The 17,193-nt window shown below is 40.2% G+C and overlaps 2 long non-coding RNA genes across 2 annotated transcripts; both read right to left on the minus strand.

Moving 5' to 3' along the window:
- Nucleotides 1–14,941: 14,941 nt before the first annotated feature.
- On the minus strand, nucleotides 14,942–15,895 carry LOC109174535. The gene is made up of 4 exons (XR_002053098.1): nucleotides 15,719–15,895; nucleotides 15,467–15,602; nucleotides 15,230–15,286; nucleotides 14,942–15,037 (listed from the first exon to the last, which is right to left on the minus strand). It is a non-coding gene; the product is annotated as an uncharacterized LOC109174535 (long non-coding RNA).
- Nucleotides 15,896–16,072: 177 nt separating this feature from the next.
- Nucleotides 16,073–16,722, minus strand: LOC109174534. The gene is made up of 2 exons (XR_002053097.1): nucleotides 16,631–16,722; nucleotides 16,073–16,228 (listed from the first exon to the last, which is right to left on the minus strand). It is a non-coding gene; the product is annotated as an uncharacterized LOC109174534 (long non-coding RNA).
- Nucleotides 16,723–17,193: the final 471 nt, after the last annotated feature.

Below are 17,193 nucleotides of genomic sequence, written 5' to 3' on the forward strand. Positions count from 1 at the left end.
ACGTAGTTAAATAACGGATCAAAACCAAGAATCACATTGAACATATCCTAACATGACTTCTAAACATAATCAACACCCGAACATGCGAATTCCCACCCAAATATACCAAAAATATCATAATACGAAATTCACGATTCAACCTAGGGCTCTAATCATATTTAAATCACAAAATCATACTTTACCTTTAAAATCAAGAACAACACACAATTATCAAGATCCTCTTATAATCATCAAGATTATCAAAATCAACACATAAGATCACTTCATCAACATCAAGATCATATCGTAATCATCATAAAGGATTTATCAAGACACAAGCATAGAATAAGGAGCCAAAGAAGAATATTATAGCAAGGAAAATAGGTTTTGTTGAGACATGGGTTACCTCTTAGCCTTAATTAGAATCCTTGGCTATAAAGGGTCTTTCTCTAAGATCTCCTCTTCTTGATTTCTCCTATGGGAATTCTTGTTTGGTGAAAGCTATTGTGGTGTGAGTTCTAGGTGCCTCCTATGTCCTTATATATATATATATCTAAGAGTCCTAATTAGGGTCTGAATGATATGGACTAAGGGTTTGGTTTAGGGATAAGGGTCCATGGCTTATGGTAGACCCTTCTTAATTAATTAAGGGTAAGTAATTAAGTAATTAGTTTGGTTTAGAGGCCGTAACACGGGGTGTTACACCCTCCCCCCCTTACAAGAGACTTCGTCCCGAAGCCGGTGCGTGGATCCATTCTTTCACCCCTGGGCGTCACGTATTTTGGCCTCATGATTAGGATTTGTGGCTTCACGTGTCGCTTTACTGGGGGTAGGATGGAGCTTGGTGCGGTGGTGTTTGGGAAAGTTTGGGTCTACCTTGGTTTCCTGCTCCCGAGCTGGATGCCCCGTGTGTGCCCAACATGGTCTCGATTGCTGCCACTCTTTGATCTAATGCGTGCGTTGCGCGGATTAGGGACGTGAACCCTTCATCCATGATTTGGTTTTGTCGGGTGAGTTGCGCGAGGTTGCGCTCATTGACAGTTCTTTCATCTTGGCCTCCCGGATTCCCTCTCTCTTGTGCGGGTGCAAGTGGATTAGGCTCGCTATCTTCCTCCTGTTCTTCTTGTTCCCCACATTCTTGCATTGCCCGCCTTAGTTTCTTGTTGGAGATTTCTAACTGATCAACCAACTCTCGCCGTTCCTCCGTGGTCTTTAGGCAAACCTCCTCGAGGGTGATGTATTGACCCCCTCCGATATGGTAGATGTCGTTGCGGCGGAGGTTCTGGGCATTGAAAATCATCCTGCTTACGGGTTTGATTTCCGTGTGGCTTAGGTCCACTCCTTTCATTTCCATGATCCAACTTAGGATCATCCCGTAGGGTAGACTAAGCCGGTTGCTAGACTTGCAAAACTCCATGTGTTTTAGCATAAGGGCGGGTAGGTTGAACTTGACTTTGTTTTTCAGAAAATAGGCAAAGGTGCACTCTAGGCTCCCCACATCCTTGCTCTTGTTGTTTGTGGGCAACAGGCTGTCAGTTACAATCATGACTAGCAATTTCTGTTCAGCGGTTAGCCATTTCCTGTTTGGCCGGGTGGCCAAGGTGAAGCTTTCTTCCTTTCCTAGTAGGTACCCGAGGTAATCCTTATACCCCGTGCTTTGGGTACCGATCCATCCCTTCCAGTCATAGTCTGACACACCCGTGGGGGTCAGTCTTAGGAGTTTGGCCAAGCGGCCTTCAGAGAGTACTATTTCTTTGCCTCGGACCTTGGCGGTGATTTCCAATTTGTCACCCCGTTTGACGGCTACCAAGTGGTGATAGAATTCTTTCACCAACTCGGGGTAGGTATCTCCTTTGATGGGGAGATAGGTATCCAAAAGCCCTTGGAAATTAAGCATATCAACCAATTCCAGAGAGAATTGGTCGGGTTCGAGGGCTTTACCTCCGATCACCGTGTAGTCGACGTTGTTCCACTCCGGGGTTCGGATACCAACGGGCTTCTTCGGCATTGTGAGGTCTCCCTAGGTGGTGGTGTTTTTTCCCGGTGATGTTTTTCCGGCGAGTCTCCAGTGAAGCTCCGGCGAGAAATTTCCGGAGACGAGGCGGCGATCTGCTTGGTTTCGAACGGCGAGGGTGCGACTGGCCTAGGCGGTGCAAGCGACTGCGTTGATGGTAGGAACTTGGCTGGTGTGAGCTGCGGTGTCGCGTGGCAGCGGGTCCGTTGCAGGCAGCCTCCGGGCGGTTGAGGCAGGTCGTGCGGGTGGTCGCCGGTGGTCTTGCTGGGTGGTGGTTGTTAGCGGGATGGTTATGGCGTGCTTGGGTGTTGCCGGCGGCGTGGAGAGAGAGAGAGAGAGAGAGAGAGAGAGAGAGAGAGAGAGAGTGAGTGAGTGAGTGAGAGAGGGTGAGTGAGGGAGAGTGAGGAAGAAGAAGGGTTTTTGATTTGGGGGTTTTGGTGGGTTTTAGGGACTTTAGGAGGTTTAAGAAGGGAGTGTTCCCTTAAGGTTTTAAGTAATACTTATAGTTTAGTGGTTAAGAACTTAGTTTTATAAGTGGGTGGTCTAGGGTTCAGTCTCTATTGGTAGCATTAGTCTTCTTTTGGATCTTCTCTCATCATTCTTTTGACCCAAAGGGGCGGGGGTTTGACAGGTCTTCCTTGTTGAACTTTTGTCTTCATTGGGTGTTGATTTTGATGACTCATGGGTTCTTGGGGGATGTTTAGTCTTTCTTTTTATGCTAATTTATTTAAATTCGTCTTTTATTTATAATAATTTCTAAGTAACTAAACTAAACAAGTGTTTTTACTACGAGGGTGGTTTACAGGGGGTTTTACTGATTACCCTAAGCAGAATTCTTCTCCCTGGTTCCCTTCCGATTGATTTGCGGGGTCCTCGTCTCCTGGGGCCATGTTTTCTTTGTCGAAGTTGCCCTCGTCTTCAAGATCCACCTGAGTGCGGCTCATGACGAATACTTTTCCGGGGACATTGTAATTCCCTTGATTGTTCGCGCCCTCGTGTTGGCCCATGACTGTAGGGCGCGAGTTCGGGGGTTGAGTGTATTGGAAGGACTTGTGTCCTTCTCCTCCGTAGTTGAAGCATCGCCAGGCGTTTCCCATGCAGTCCTTGCCTCTATGGTCCTTGTTGCATCTCCGGCAAAGGAAGGATCTCGTATTAGTTTCGTTGTTTCTCAGGGGTGGCCCTTGGCTAGTTGAGTTGCTTGGCCTTGAGTTAGTGTCGTTTCTCGTTCTTTTCACGGGTGTTGCCCCACCTCCCGTGTTCCTTTTACGAGTCTGTTCTTGGACTCCACGTTGCAGTAGTTGGATTCGATAGAGGTTGGCGGCACTGGAGTAAGCTTCGTTGAGGGTTCGGGGTCCGCTCACGATTAGGGCTTTTCGGGCTTCGAAGTTGAGGCCCGACACAAACTTTTCTATCTTGGTCGTCTCTATAGGGACCAATTCGGGCGAAACGAGCCAGTTCGAGGAACCGTTTGTGGTACTCCGTGACGGTGGCCATCCCTTGTTTCATGGTGGTGAAAGCTATTGTGGTGTGAGTTCTAGGTGCCTCCTATGTCCTTATATATATCTAGGAGTCCTAATTAGAGTCTGAATGATATGGATTTACTAATTCTATTTCTTATAGGACTAAGGGTTTGGTTTAGGGATAAGGGTCCATGGATTATGGTGGACCCTTCTTAATTAATTAAGGGAATTAAATCCCCTTTTAAGGGTAAGTGTAACACCCCAAAATTTTGGAACTTTTAAAACTTATATAATAAAGATAAATCCTCATTAAATCCTGAAATATAACATAAGAGTATGGGGTGCTATGCCACACCTGAGCTAGAGAACCCAGGTGCACAGGCTAACTAACAAAAATCCTCAATGATGTCAATACATAAGTATGGCACGCAGGCCGAAAGGGAAACTAGCTACTCTACGCTCCAAATCTCTAGCGCGCTCCAGTGTCAACTCATCTGTGCCTGAAAGTCAAATATATCTATTCAGCGAGAGATGCTGGTAACCCACTCCAACGCGTTGAAATACAATATAGGTATATATATAGATATAGATATACGAAAACCATTTTGAAGCAAGAAGATATATATACTTAGGTGACTCTAGCTTTTAAAACCCAGTCGGTAGACCGCGATCCCCTTTACAAGGGGGGACTTACTACCCTACACACCGCCGATGGGTATATCCGGTGGACCATAGCGGATCAAGCCCGACACACCGCGGAGCTATACTCAGTCGGTGGGCTAAGATCCTCGAAGACTATGGCCCTACACACCGTTGTCCCACCATTCGGTGGGTCGCAGCCAGCCGTAGCCCTACACACCGCCCGATTACTCAGATCGGTGGACTACAGCCTTCCTCGGCTTATTGGCCCTACACACCGTCCTGGCGCGTTCAAGTCCGGTGGGTCATAGCACCGAGGCCCATGTGGACCGCAGCCCAAGAAGTGAATCGCTGACTGCAGCCAGGAGAATGAACCGCAACTCATAAGTACTAAACAGTGGACCGCAGCCCTATACAATATTTATATACCTGACCGATCGCAACCGGCCTGGTTAACAGTTGGGATGGTTCTCAACCCATCCAACTGCCCGTATAGCCAACTTGATCGCAACCAAATTGGGGAATCATGCATCACATAACACATAGTAGCACGTAGTAGCACATAGGGAAGGGAAAGGCATATAAATGAACTTACATGTGATCATCCACATACTAAGAATTGTCCTAAGGGTTCATATATCTTCCACCTAGGTCAATGAGTTACCAATTCAACTAGCATGCAATTCCTAAGACTCATTTATCCTACGAATGGTAACCGAAATATCAAACTAGACTTGAGCACGACCAACGGGGTCCGTTGGGACACCATGGGGAGTGGGGAACATCAAACGAGAAAGCCGATGACCCGGGGTGGGGTACAGGCCAGCGGGTAGCCGGTGGGTGGGGGTCACCCGCCGGCTGCCCGCCGGAGAACACTGTTCCGGGCAGCGGGTCGCCGGCGGGCAGGCGGCTGCCCGGTGGCTACCAGCTGTCGGGCGGTGTTCTTCGGGCAGCGGGTAGGTGGCGGGTTCCCCTACCCCCCACTGACTCTTTTATCAAATATTTGTCCCGGAAACCTTCGTGGAACCCAGAACCATGCTTAGACACTTTTAAACGCAAATAACGACACCACGTAAGCAATTAACGGATCCGAAAGCAAGAATCACGTAGGACTTATCCTATTACGACTTCTAAATATAAACAACACCCGAACATGCAAATTCCCACCCAGATATAAATCAAGATCATCACAATGCAAATTCCCAATCCAACCTAGGGCTCTAATCCCACCCAAATCATCAAGAACATATTTTATCTTTAACATCAAGAAATATCAAGATTCGTCAAGAATCATCACATCAAAATCAAGAACTTCTTTTCAACATCAAGATCATCAAGATTATCAGGAAAGCACATAAATCATCTTATCAATCATCAAGAACATAACACAATTATCATAGAAGAATTCATCAAGACACAGGAATATAGAGGGAGGCCAATGAAGGAGATTATAGCGAAGAAAATAGGTTTTGTTGAGACATGGGTTACCTCTTAGCCTTAATTAATTTCCTTGGCTATGAAGGGTCTTTCTTTAAGCTTTCTTCTTTCTTGATTTCTCCTAAGGGGATTCTTGTAACTTCTTGTGTGGTGAGAGATTATTGTGGTGTCAGATCTAGGTGCCTCCTATGTCCCTATTTATATACCTAAGAGTTCTAATTAGGGTCTAAGTGGTATGGGTTTGTTAATTCTATTTCCTATGGGACTAGGGGATTGGTTTTAGGGATAAGGGCCCATGATCCATGGTGGACCATATTAATTAATTAAAGAGAATCCTAATCATAATCTGAATAGTAAAAGGCCTACCTCCTTTATTCCTAATAGATAACTAGGTCTAGGATTCCTAATTAGAATCCGACTAGTAAAAGGTTTACTTTCTTTATTCCTAATAGGCTTAAAACTCTAGTTTAAGCAAGGGTCCACGATTCATGGTGGACCTTATTAATTATTTAAAGGGAAACCTAACCAAATTAAATCATATTTAATTATTATTAACGCGATTAATTAAATAATTAATCCGGGATTGAAGGCCGTAACACGGGGTGTTACAGTAAGTAATTAAGTAATTAGTTTGGTTTAAAGGCCGTAACACGGGGTGTTACAAGTCCGGTTATACCGGTTGATACCGCTTCTTAGCGATGTATATCCCGCTTCTTGGCGATGCCGCATTTTAGCGATGTTGTTTCCGCTTTTAGGCGATGTGTTTACCGCTTCTTAGCGATGCCTCTGTCTAGCGATGTATTTACCACTTCTTGGCGATGCCGCGTTTTAGCGATGTTTTTTCCGCTTTTGCCACGTGTTTATACCGCCTCTTGGCGATGCCGCTCATTAGCGACGAATCTATACCTCTTCTTAGCGATGCCGCTCTTTAGCGATGAATTTACCGCCTCTGGGCGATGCCGCTTATAGCAATGTGTTTACCGCCTTCGTGCAATGTTTTACCGCTTTTTCAGTGATGTGTGTGTACCGCTTGTTAGCGATGTCGTTCCCGATCATCGACGTGGTGGATGTAGCCGGGTGCACTCGCATCGCGGACCCGGTCGAGTCATTTCCCGATCGCGATGTCATTTCCCGATCGTCGACGCTATGTGTGTAGCTCGGTGCTATAGCTCGCTGCTTTAGCACAAAACCCGGTTGGGTCTTTTCCCAATCGCAATCAGAGTTAGAGAAGCGAACTCGGTAGCCCGTCGGATCCGCTCCCTTATGCTGACGATTCTCGCACCTACGGGAGTGGGGGCTGCACCAGCCCGAGTAGCTCGTTCTCTTCTTAGTTTTCCCGAGTATTGGTCGAATCGCATTCGAGATGCCCGAGTAACACGTTCGTCAGTCGAAACGGTCGAGTCGCGTTCATTTCGCCCGAATAGCGTTACCAGCATCATTCGTCTAAGAGTGTTATGCCACGTCCACCCTAAGGTGAACGCACAGGCGAAAACAACATCCACATCATCAGTCTAAAGGGACAAGGTCAAATCATACACAAGTCTAAAATCCAACATAGAAGGCACACAGGCCCAAAACAAACTACATAGTCAGAGAGATCTACAATATCCATCACTAGATCGCGCTCGCCGACAACTTAGGACCTGAAAAGCACATAAATAAATGGGACGACGCCCAGTCAGCGAATAATGCTGGTAACCCATCAATATGCGTTAAATATCATACATAGATAGTATATACAAATTCATTTTCGAAACGGAATACTGTATATATCAGTTCAAAACCCAAGATAAAAGTCAACTGCATGATTCTATATCACTCGCAACAAGGATAAGGGGAAACACATCAAGACGTGACAACGGCAACACAAGTAAGGCTCAAGGCGTATTCTACCATCACCCAGTAGAATACCATCCGACATGCTCAACAAAAGAGAATAAAGAAACACACATCGGCAACACATGCCTTCGTGACATCACTCGTCACGAATAGAGAAACACACATCGGCAACACATGCCTTCGTGATATCACTCATCACGAATTCAATAATCCTTCCTTATGCTAGGTTCCAGCCTTGCGGCTACCCCCAACCTTATAACTAGTTCCAACCATTACCTCCAGGACCCCTGTACATCCAAGTCCAACCTTATACCTTCGGGAACCGTCGTTCCCACACCAACGACCACAAATAATTTCCACCAACAAGTAGTACACGAGGGTACCGATCACAACACAAGGCTGAAGCCCTCCCAAAACACGTGAACCCGACACACAGGTCACAACTCCACAATCACATCATGGCCACCACGAGGACCACTGCCGTACCTTGGTGACTAATGTCCCATACCATTAATCGTGCAATCCAGGTACAGCCACACACACAACACCACCAGAGGAATCAATCAATGGATCACAACAAAGATATGAAACCATACTCAACAAGGAAAGGATCACAATCCGACAACAACGATGATCAACACAAGTTATCATCCACAATAGGAAAGAACAAACCACACACGCTAGCATTTCAACATCGAACTAGCATGCTTATCAAACGGGTAAACAAAACATAGTTCCGAAGAACACACAAGACTCATCATGGTTCAACGAATCACAAGGTTGAACACTTAGCACGATTCAAGACAGCAAAACCTACATGGAATCCTACGACATAGTTCTAGACATACGAAACATCAAGAAGACACTCAAATAATTCATCAAAAGAACATCGGGAAGTCAAAACATCAATTACCGAGTCGAAAGAATCACGGGGAACAAATCACCACACAAACCATCATTGTACCCCGCGGGTGGGGCCACGGGTGGACCCCCACCCGTGGTTCCGCCTGCGGGAACCATATTCCACCAGCCTTGTACCCCGCGGGTGGGGCGGCGGGTAGGCCACTGCCCGCGTTCCGCCCGCGGGTACATGTCCTGTACAAAAATAATCCCTTCGGGGATTTTCAACACCAAGTCCAAATTCAAGTCCAAAACACCCAAAATCTCACAAAGTACAACAATATGACTTGAATCAAAGGAATAGCCAAGCAATGGCATACAAGAACCCTAATAACAAGCTCTAGATATGCATTTTCACAAGACAATGCATCAACACTCACATTACATAACAAAAATGACAAATAGAATCCAAGAAATCATCATATAGGTAAGAAAATAGATTTGGTAGAGCATGGGTTACCTCTTGTAGCCTAAACCTTCACTTATTACACCTTTACAAGCTTCTAACAAGGCTCTCCTTCAACACCAACTTCAAGAACACACCAAAAGATAACAAAGATTTCATCTTTAGAAAAAGACACCTTAGAAAGCACTAAAAACACTAAAGGACCAAAGATCTTACCCTCTTAGATGCTCAAAAGTAGGAAAGGTGGAATCTTGGAGACCAACTTGGAAGATCTTAGAATGCCTAAACTTGGCTTGAAGAAGAAGCTAGCTAAATTCTAGAGAGAAGGAGGAGCTTTTGTTTTGAGAGTGTTAGAGAAAGAATGAAAGATGACTCTAGGTTAGCTTGGGATACAATCATGAGGTGAAATGTCTTCATTAACCTTACTAAGATGGAAAAGTGTAAGGGGACAAAGGAACTATTCACAAAGCTTAGAGTACAACTCCTTGACTTGGGTTGACTAGTCAATTACTAGTCCCTAACTATTAAATTTTCAGGATTTTAGGAATCAAATTAAGCTAGGATTAATTAATTAATTAATCCTTAAATAGAATTTGGATTTACGGGGTGTCACATAACTTAAACTCTTACTCTTAAACATTGGACTTAAAGTCTCTTCTTATCTTAAGTCTCATAACTTAGGGTTCTTTCCCTGTTCTTGTCCTTCCTAGGACTTTCACTTAGAGATTGCTTCTTAACTTGTCTTTCCTAAGACTTCAACTTAGAGTTTCTATACTCAAACCTATGGGTCAAACTTTCTAAGTCTCTCGCGGTTCAGACCGCTATGATACCAACTTGTAACACCCAACTTTTCTTAAACCTAATTAACATACTTAACCTTGAAAGATAAACTAAAACAGCGGAACAAACTTTACTAAACAAACTCAAAGGAGGTGTTACCTCCATAGTTACCCTTCACAGTAATTGCACAGGCAAAGGTAGAAACTAAAACATCAAACTTTTACTAACATTAAATAACTAGGGGATAAAACCCCGGTGACCAGCACCATCAAAACAGGAGGTGATTCAACTAACAACCTCAAAACAGTCAACAAAAGAGTTTACACTACAAAAGCTAACTATGCTAGTCTAGTCTAACTCGTACTCTCTCACGAACTGGGCTCACCTGAAAGGGGTTAACAAACAAGAAAATATAAAACAAACCCGTTAGCACGAAGCTAAGTATAACGCCACTCAACCTTGTAAAATACTACAGTATATACTTTTGGAAAACAGTTTTCACAAACACTGACATCAAGAAGACTTAAGACATCATCAACACTTAATCATATTCACTAGTACTTCTACATGCTTGCAACCTAAGTATAAAATATGCATGGTTTGACTCAATCGATAAATAAATAAATTCATACTTCCACATATCTCAATAAACAATCACATGCTATCACATAATCCCATTAATCAATCTCAATAATGACAAAACAAAGTCATGCTTCATGTCTCACTCTCATGCAAGACGTGCAAATATCTTAATCATGCAGTAAAGAAACATGATGCTTTTGTATAGGTATAGATAGATATACATATACACTCTTTCTTTGGTAAAAAGTAACTCTTGTTTTATGGAGGTTTCTCTCGAGTCTCTTGACTCGCTATCTTTCTCTTGTGTCTTTTGACTCGCTTTCTTTCTTTCTTTACTTGCGGGTGAGACAGGAACTTCACCACGTGTGAATGGACCTGTCCGAGCTCGGCATCTAGCCGGCCGAATACTCATCTCGCCCACAGAACCAATCTCGTGGTTCTTTTCTCAAAACTCCGTGGAATCAGGTATTGAACTATCAGTGTGCACCCCCTGACCAAGATTCCAAGCCTGGCGGGCAGTTTCCAACCTAGAAACGTGGGAATACGCCTTGTTACTTCATATCGGATGGCAATGTCTGTTTACTTTCTCTTGTCACAGTTTTGTCGGTTATATCCGATCTTATCTCTTTTCTTCCGAAAGGACATAGTCCTAACGGGCCTCCAGAACCTCAGAATACTCACACTATATATATATATATATATATATATATATATATATATATATATATATATATATATATATATATATATATATATATATATATATACATATATATATATATATATATACATATACATATATATATATATATATATATATATATATATATATAACTCGTGCAACAACTTTACTTGTGCAATCTCGTGCACATAACTTCTCAACAAGTCAACTTTTCTCATGCAATGGAAATCAACTATCATGCAGCTTCTCAATGCAACTAGATACTGATTTTCCAAAATAGATATAGGTTTTTGAAAGTATACTTAGGCTTTCACTAAACCACTAATGCACTTTAAAACAAGATATGCTCAAATATGCACCTTTCTACAAGAATTTCTTCAATTTCACTTTCACTGTGAGTTCTCAACAAGTGTCAAAACATGCATCTAACTCATTACTTAACAATTCTTCTTGACACACTTACCAAGTAGTTAGCATGCTCTTGAACTCAAAATAATTAACATAAGCTCATTTTTTGCAATTTAGCATTCAATAAAACATGGTCTGTACACTTTCATATTTCTAACACTTGACAAATAAACTCAACAAATCATGAAAGACATTTAGGCATGCTTATCTAGCAAAACTTATCAAATAATGAACATACTCCATAGTTAACAATTTAACAATTGTCAAGCTCTTTAAACAAGTAGCCAAAGCAGAAACTTCATATTCCCTTCTCTGTAAGTACACACAGAGTAATATACATAACCTTCAATTTCAAAATTTCTCTTGTAAATTTCTCACTTCTACTCCAAAATCAACAAAATCAAATCCTACGCGTGCGTCGTGACGATCCCGAGTGTCTGAACCTCGAGGGCCCACAAAGGGTGCGGCTACTACACAGGCATCGCTTGCCAGAGATTGCGGCAGGGCTTGAGATGCCCTGCTGCTTGGGTTCCGCCCAGCTACGGCCTTGGGGACTGGCTCTTCCCAAGAGCCGTGCCCAGAGGGCCGTTCACCACGGACTAGTCCACGGTCCTTGCCTAGAACCGTGGCTAGCTCCGTGAGTCTGACTGATGCATATTGCCGTGCACCAGTGGCCACCACTTCTTCATCTGCAACAAACATTTGGACAACCCAACACTCCCAAATCATCAACAACACATCAAATATAAACAATATATCACTTAATAGCTCAACCTCAATAAAAATCTAACATTTCTAAGCATTAACACCTCAAAAATAAACTTCACAGAGTCTTTAAAGCTTAAGGGAGTCCATGGGGTTATACCTTTGTAGTTTTTTTTTTCTTGCTTGGACCTCATCCTCCTCTCCACTCAAACTCCACCACTACCTTCACCACCTAGCACCCCAAATAACAACACAAGCTAGCTAAGAAAAAACTCAGAGAATGGGGCCAAGGAAATAACACTAGAAGCAAAGTGAAGGAATGGAAAATGAAGGATGAAACTTACTGTAAGTGTTGTTCTCTTCTATCAGACAAGGCTTGGAAAGGCAAGGGAATGAGATCAGGGAATCAACGAGGGAATAAGGTGGGTTTTATAGGGTGCAAAACCCTAGGAGATTCTCTTATGATTGATGGATGGCAAAAATGTAATTTTAGAGGTTTCAATAAAGCATCAGACAAGAGGAAAAATGTGGAGGCTTGTGGTCCACCATGCTTCATGAACCAAAGGCTAGATTCAAGATTCTATAATAGTTTGGGGTTAAAATGGAATTTCCTAAAAATGATTTCTAGATGAACACGTACTTGATTTAGGCTTCTCAAACTTCTCCCGATTTCACTCAGAATAAAATCCAGGTCAAAATTTGGTATGCCATGTACCCGAAAATTTAGGATTTTAGAACTAAAACTTCTCGGTGTTGAACTTACTTAAAAATTCATTTAAAATAATTTATTCAAACACCGTGTTTATCGCAGAATTTTTTGTAAGAGTGAAAATTGGCTGTTTTGGAATTTCTTAAAATGGGATTTAGAAAATTAAATTTTGGGTTGTCACACCATGTCGGCCCATCTTTCCGTGATGGCCGGAACATCACTCCCTGATCCCGCCAACGTCATGCAGTTCACCGTACGTAACTGGATTAAGCGAAGCACCAAAGGAGAGTGCTAGAGAATGACTGGTGATACGCCGGAGTATTGATCGTGAAACGATGAAACAAGGAGAAACCCTAGAGAGGAGAAAACCCAAGAAATTCGATCTAGAGAGAGAATTTTATCTGTTACACTGCAAAGCTTAATACGGAGTACATGTTTTGTAAAACGCAAGAACTTTTAACTGATTTGCATTATTCTTTTTTTTTTTTAATTTAGTTTTGCTTTATTATTTTTTTTCTTTTGTTTTTTCTCTCCACTCCCATATTCTCTTTCCTAATCACACTTACAAAAATTTCTCAAAAATCACAAAATATCTCAACTATTATGGATGCTATTAATACATGCATACATACGTCTTGTTCCTGCAGGCTGCAGCACTACCTAGAAATTGACTATCATTAACATTGCCATAGGTTAAGTAATTTTTTTATGGTTTTGTTAATTTGTAATTCTAATTTGGGGGGTTTTTCTCCTTTCTATTAGCAAAGAGAATACGAAATTTATAAATTCATCCATATTTCTAATTATTATTTGTGTAGTTTCAGGGTTACAAGACCTTTTCAAATAATATATATTATAATATGGGACAAGCAAAATGATGTAAATAAGAAGGTTTGAAATTAAATGGTAAAGATTGGAGAGGAAAAAAAGTCATAAGCGGCAAGGCATGTTATGCAAATTGCAAAGTTCCATATGGACCATGTGGGTTGAAATCACAAAGTGTGAAAAAGATACAGTACAATTTGAGGTTATAAGGCATAGCATACGAGTAATGTTTTACTTATCATGATCCATGACTAAACATATAAATATATAAAACTATAGGAGTATATTTATAATTCTTTTCTTATGGCGAGACCCGTTTTATAGATCCTCATCCGTGAAACGGATCAGGTACTTCATAAGTAGGAGCGTAATGTTGTACAATCGTATGCACCATGCAAGGTGCACACGGAATTGAATCCATAATTTCTATACTATAGATCCATAATTTCTATACTATAGATTCATAATTTCTATACTATAGATTCATAATTTCTAAACTGTAGATTCATAATTCCTATACTATAGATTCATAATTTCTATACTATATATTCATAATTTCTAAACTATATAGTTATCAAATTATGAACATATAGTTCAGTGATTTGTGAATACAGAGTTCAACAATTGGGAATATAAAATAGAGTTTTGTAATTGTGAATATATAGTTCAATATGACAATGATTAACAATTAGCTGATAGTTGATTATGGGTGTTCTACAAATAGTGGTTAACCAATAGCCGATATTGAATTGACTTAGCTGATAGCTATTAGCGAATTGGGTTAGCGGGTTTTGATTAGTTGATAGCATTAGCTGGTTGTAAAAAGATATTTTGTAAATTAGTTGTTAAATGATAGTTGGTTACATGCAAAATAAACTTTTTAAGGGTATGAATGTATTATGTTTTTTAATCTATAATAATAATACGGAGTAATAATCTTAAATTTTTTTTATTGTTGCGTTGACTCTATTACAATGTAGTATCTGTTCATAACTGCTTTTTCAACCTACTGAAGCATAAAAATCCAATACTACCTTCCACTAAAGCTCAAACTCACAACCAACCTCCCATATAAGGTGCAACCTTGATACCATTAGACCACTTGGTACCTTTAGTTCTTCATTAATTATATTCCTTAAATTATATCACTAGTACAGAAACAGTCATTCGCGTCCAAAGTTAAGGCTAATTCGCGTCCAAAGTAGCTGGGACGCAGATGTCGAGACGCTGATTGTATACAATCAGCGTCCAAAGTAGCTTTGGATGCGCAAAATGATTATTCGCGTCCAAAGTTCGTGAACTTTGAACGCGTATAGTGTTTATTTATTTTAAAAAAAATACTTTACGCGTCCAAAGTTTCTGAACTTTGGACGCGTATAGTAAAAAAAATTTAAAAAAAAACATTTTTTTTTATAAAATTACCAATATTTTCCTGTACATCCCAGCATAACTACCAAATAATATATTTCAACATTTTACTACAAATTCTAAATGTTAACAATTAAAATGTATCAAACATTCAAAATGTTATGAGAAACATACATCTGCTGAAATATCCTCATCAAACTGTCTGAGTGCATGTTGCTGAAATCTCATAAATAGAGCTTGTACTCACCAACATGCATCCACTTAGTAGAATACCACTTGTTTCCTCTTATAACAGGGCAACCACCTAGAATAAAATAGACCAAAATGGTTTAAAACATGGAAGAAATCTACAAGGCAATCTCATAAAGTGAAGGTCTCTATAAAAGAACAAATATGCAGAAGATTTAGTGCTTGTTTGGACGGCTGGACATTATGATTATTTAATAAATAAATAAATAAAACACGTAAAGCATTGAGTACTCATAAAATAGCTTACAGGGCACAAGTCAGTTGTAAGATCATCGTATGTAATCTTTGCTTTCTCTTGCAAAACCTGAAAATTTTAAATCAGTTTAAGTCAGAAGACTGGTAAGAAAGTCATCTCACTATTGTCTTAAAGTCCATAGCTGCAAAGCAGTCCACCCATGACATAAAATTTGGTCTTCTATCAAAGAATATGAAATCATGTTCAAAATCGAAACAACTTTGTCATAAAGCAAACAAGAAAACATACCAAGAATCCTACAACCTGCATTACATGTTTTAAGTCATCCCAAGAGGAACCAACATACTGCATCAACATGTTTCTCTCTAAAAGAAGGATATATACTCTCTAATCCCAAGTAAACTGTTATGGTTCTCCATTGTACCTGTGATTTAATTTGAAAATCAGACTGGAATACTATATGTGGTCTTCTATAATTTAAGAAATCGAAAGAATTTAATATGAAACCATAATATAATAGCCAACTGCAGTTGCACTAACCAAAACTTTATGACGAACTTCTTCTTGTGAATTGTTTATCAAATCTACACAGAAATGGATATTCACCAGCTAAGAACACCAAAGATAACTCGTGGATTAATGCCAGCAAATTAGTTGTCTTTATATATGTTGTATAGTTAAAAATTGATTAAGAAAATGGATCGGAAAACCAAACCTTTGATGGATGTGGCCCTAATCCTGCTTTCTTTAATTTCTTATGGAAGAAAGCATTGGTCGAGTGTATAGATCAGAGTAGTAAATAGAAATGTTTAAAAGGAAACCTCTCTTGCCTTTTGAAACTTGACAAGCAATTATTTTGTCAAGAGGAGTAGTAATCTTCTCTACATCTCTTTTAAAAGACTAAGCCTCAATCATCAAGTATGTTCATAAATCTTCTCTTTGCAAATGCTAGCCACCATTTGTTCGGAGTCCTATTAGCCCGAAATGCAACATTGAGTAATCTCCAACTTGTCTCTTCCCTTATTTGCTTCAGGTAATCTCTAAATAGCTCTATGATTAAAAAAAAAAAAAAAAAAAAAGTCAATAGTTCAGTACAAGATTTTAGTTGCCACTAAAGAATCTCGCAGAAAATATATTCCATTATCAGACCATTGTAAGGCTTAAAATGCTATTTACAGTTAACGGTCAAGCATATAAGGTGGACCATTTTGAAGAGGTGTAGACTTAATGGTCTGAGATGCAAATATTGAGATAATAGTGAAACAAGCAAATTGGAATATTTCATCTTGTGGTAATTGAGTAACAAAATGACAAATCCAAAGAAAACAATTGAAGTTGATTAATTTATTTTTACATGGCTTTTATCAGTAACAGTAACAACTGCAATAAAGAATTGAAGCCACAAGTATAAGTTTTCAATAGCATATAGTACATCCTTCATTTTTCACTTACCCGCTTCTTTTTGAGATTTTGTTGAACTGAACAACCAAGGGAAGGGAAAACCTTTCTCCCCAGCTACAGGAACATTTTCATGTCCTAAGTTTATTATAGCCTTAGTACCTTCAGCTAAAGTTGTGAAGCCTTCAAGACTCTTCAATGCCACATTTATGTATAATGTCAAATAGATAAGGAGCTTATCTGCTGAATTTGAATATCAAAGTTTTGGAAGAAGACATTGGCTCTATAGAATGTGATTTCTTCATCAACTATATCAATGCTAACTGCATGAACAGTATAACATAAGCAGTTCTCTCCCTCTCAATCTCTCATAAACAAAAGCAACATAGGAAAAGATAAATCCTCTACAAAATTACAAGATTATAAGGAAATTGCAAATTTGCAAGTGAGAATTATTCGGATAAGATAGATTTAGTAAAGATAAAATTAACCAAATCAATTAGCTAATTTCTGTTTCACTATATACCATGTCAAAAGATGAAAATGCATCATGTCATATAGTGAACCAATAGACTCTATAACCCAATGAACCATTCCTGGAATCTGAAACAGAAAGA

Source organism: Ipomoea nil, unplaced genomic scaffold (genome assembly GCF_001879475.1).
Source record: "Ipomoea nil cultivar Tokyo-kokei standard unplaced genomic scaffold, Asagao_1.1 scaffold0642, whole genome shotgun sequence".
In the NCBI taxonomy this organism is placed as follows: Eukaryota; Viridiplantae; Streptophyta; class Magnoliopsida; order Solanales; family Convolvulaceae; genus Ipomoea; species Ipomoea nil.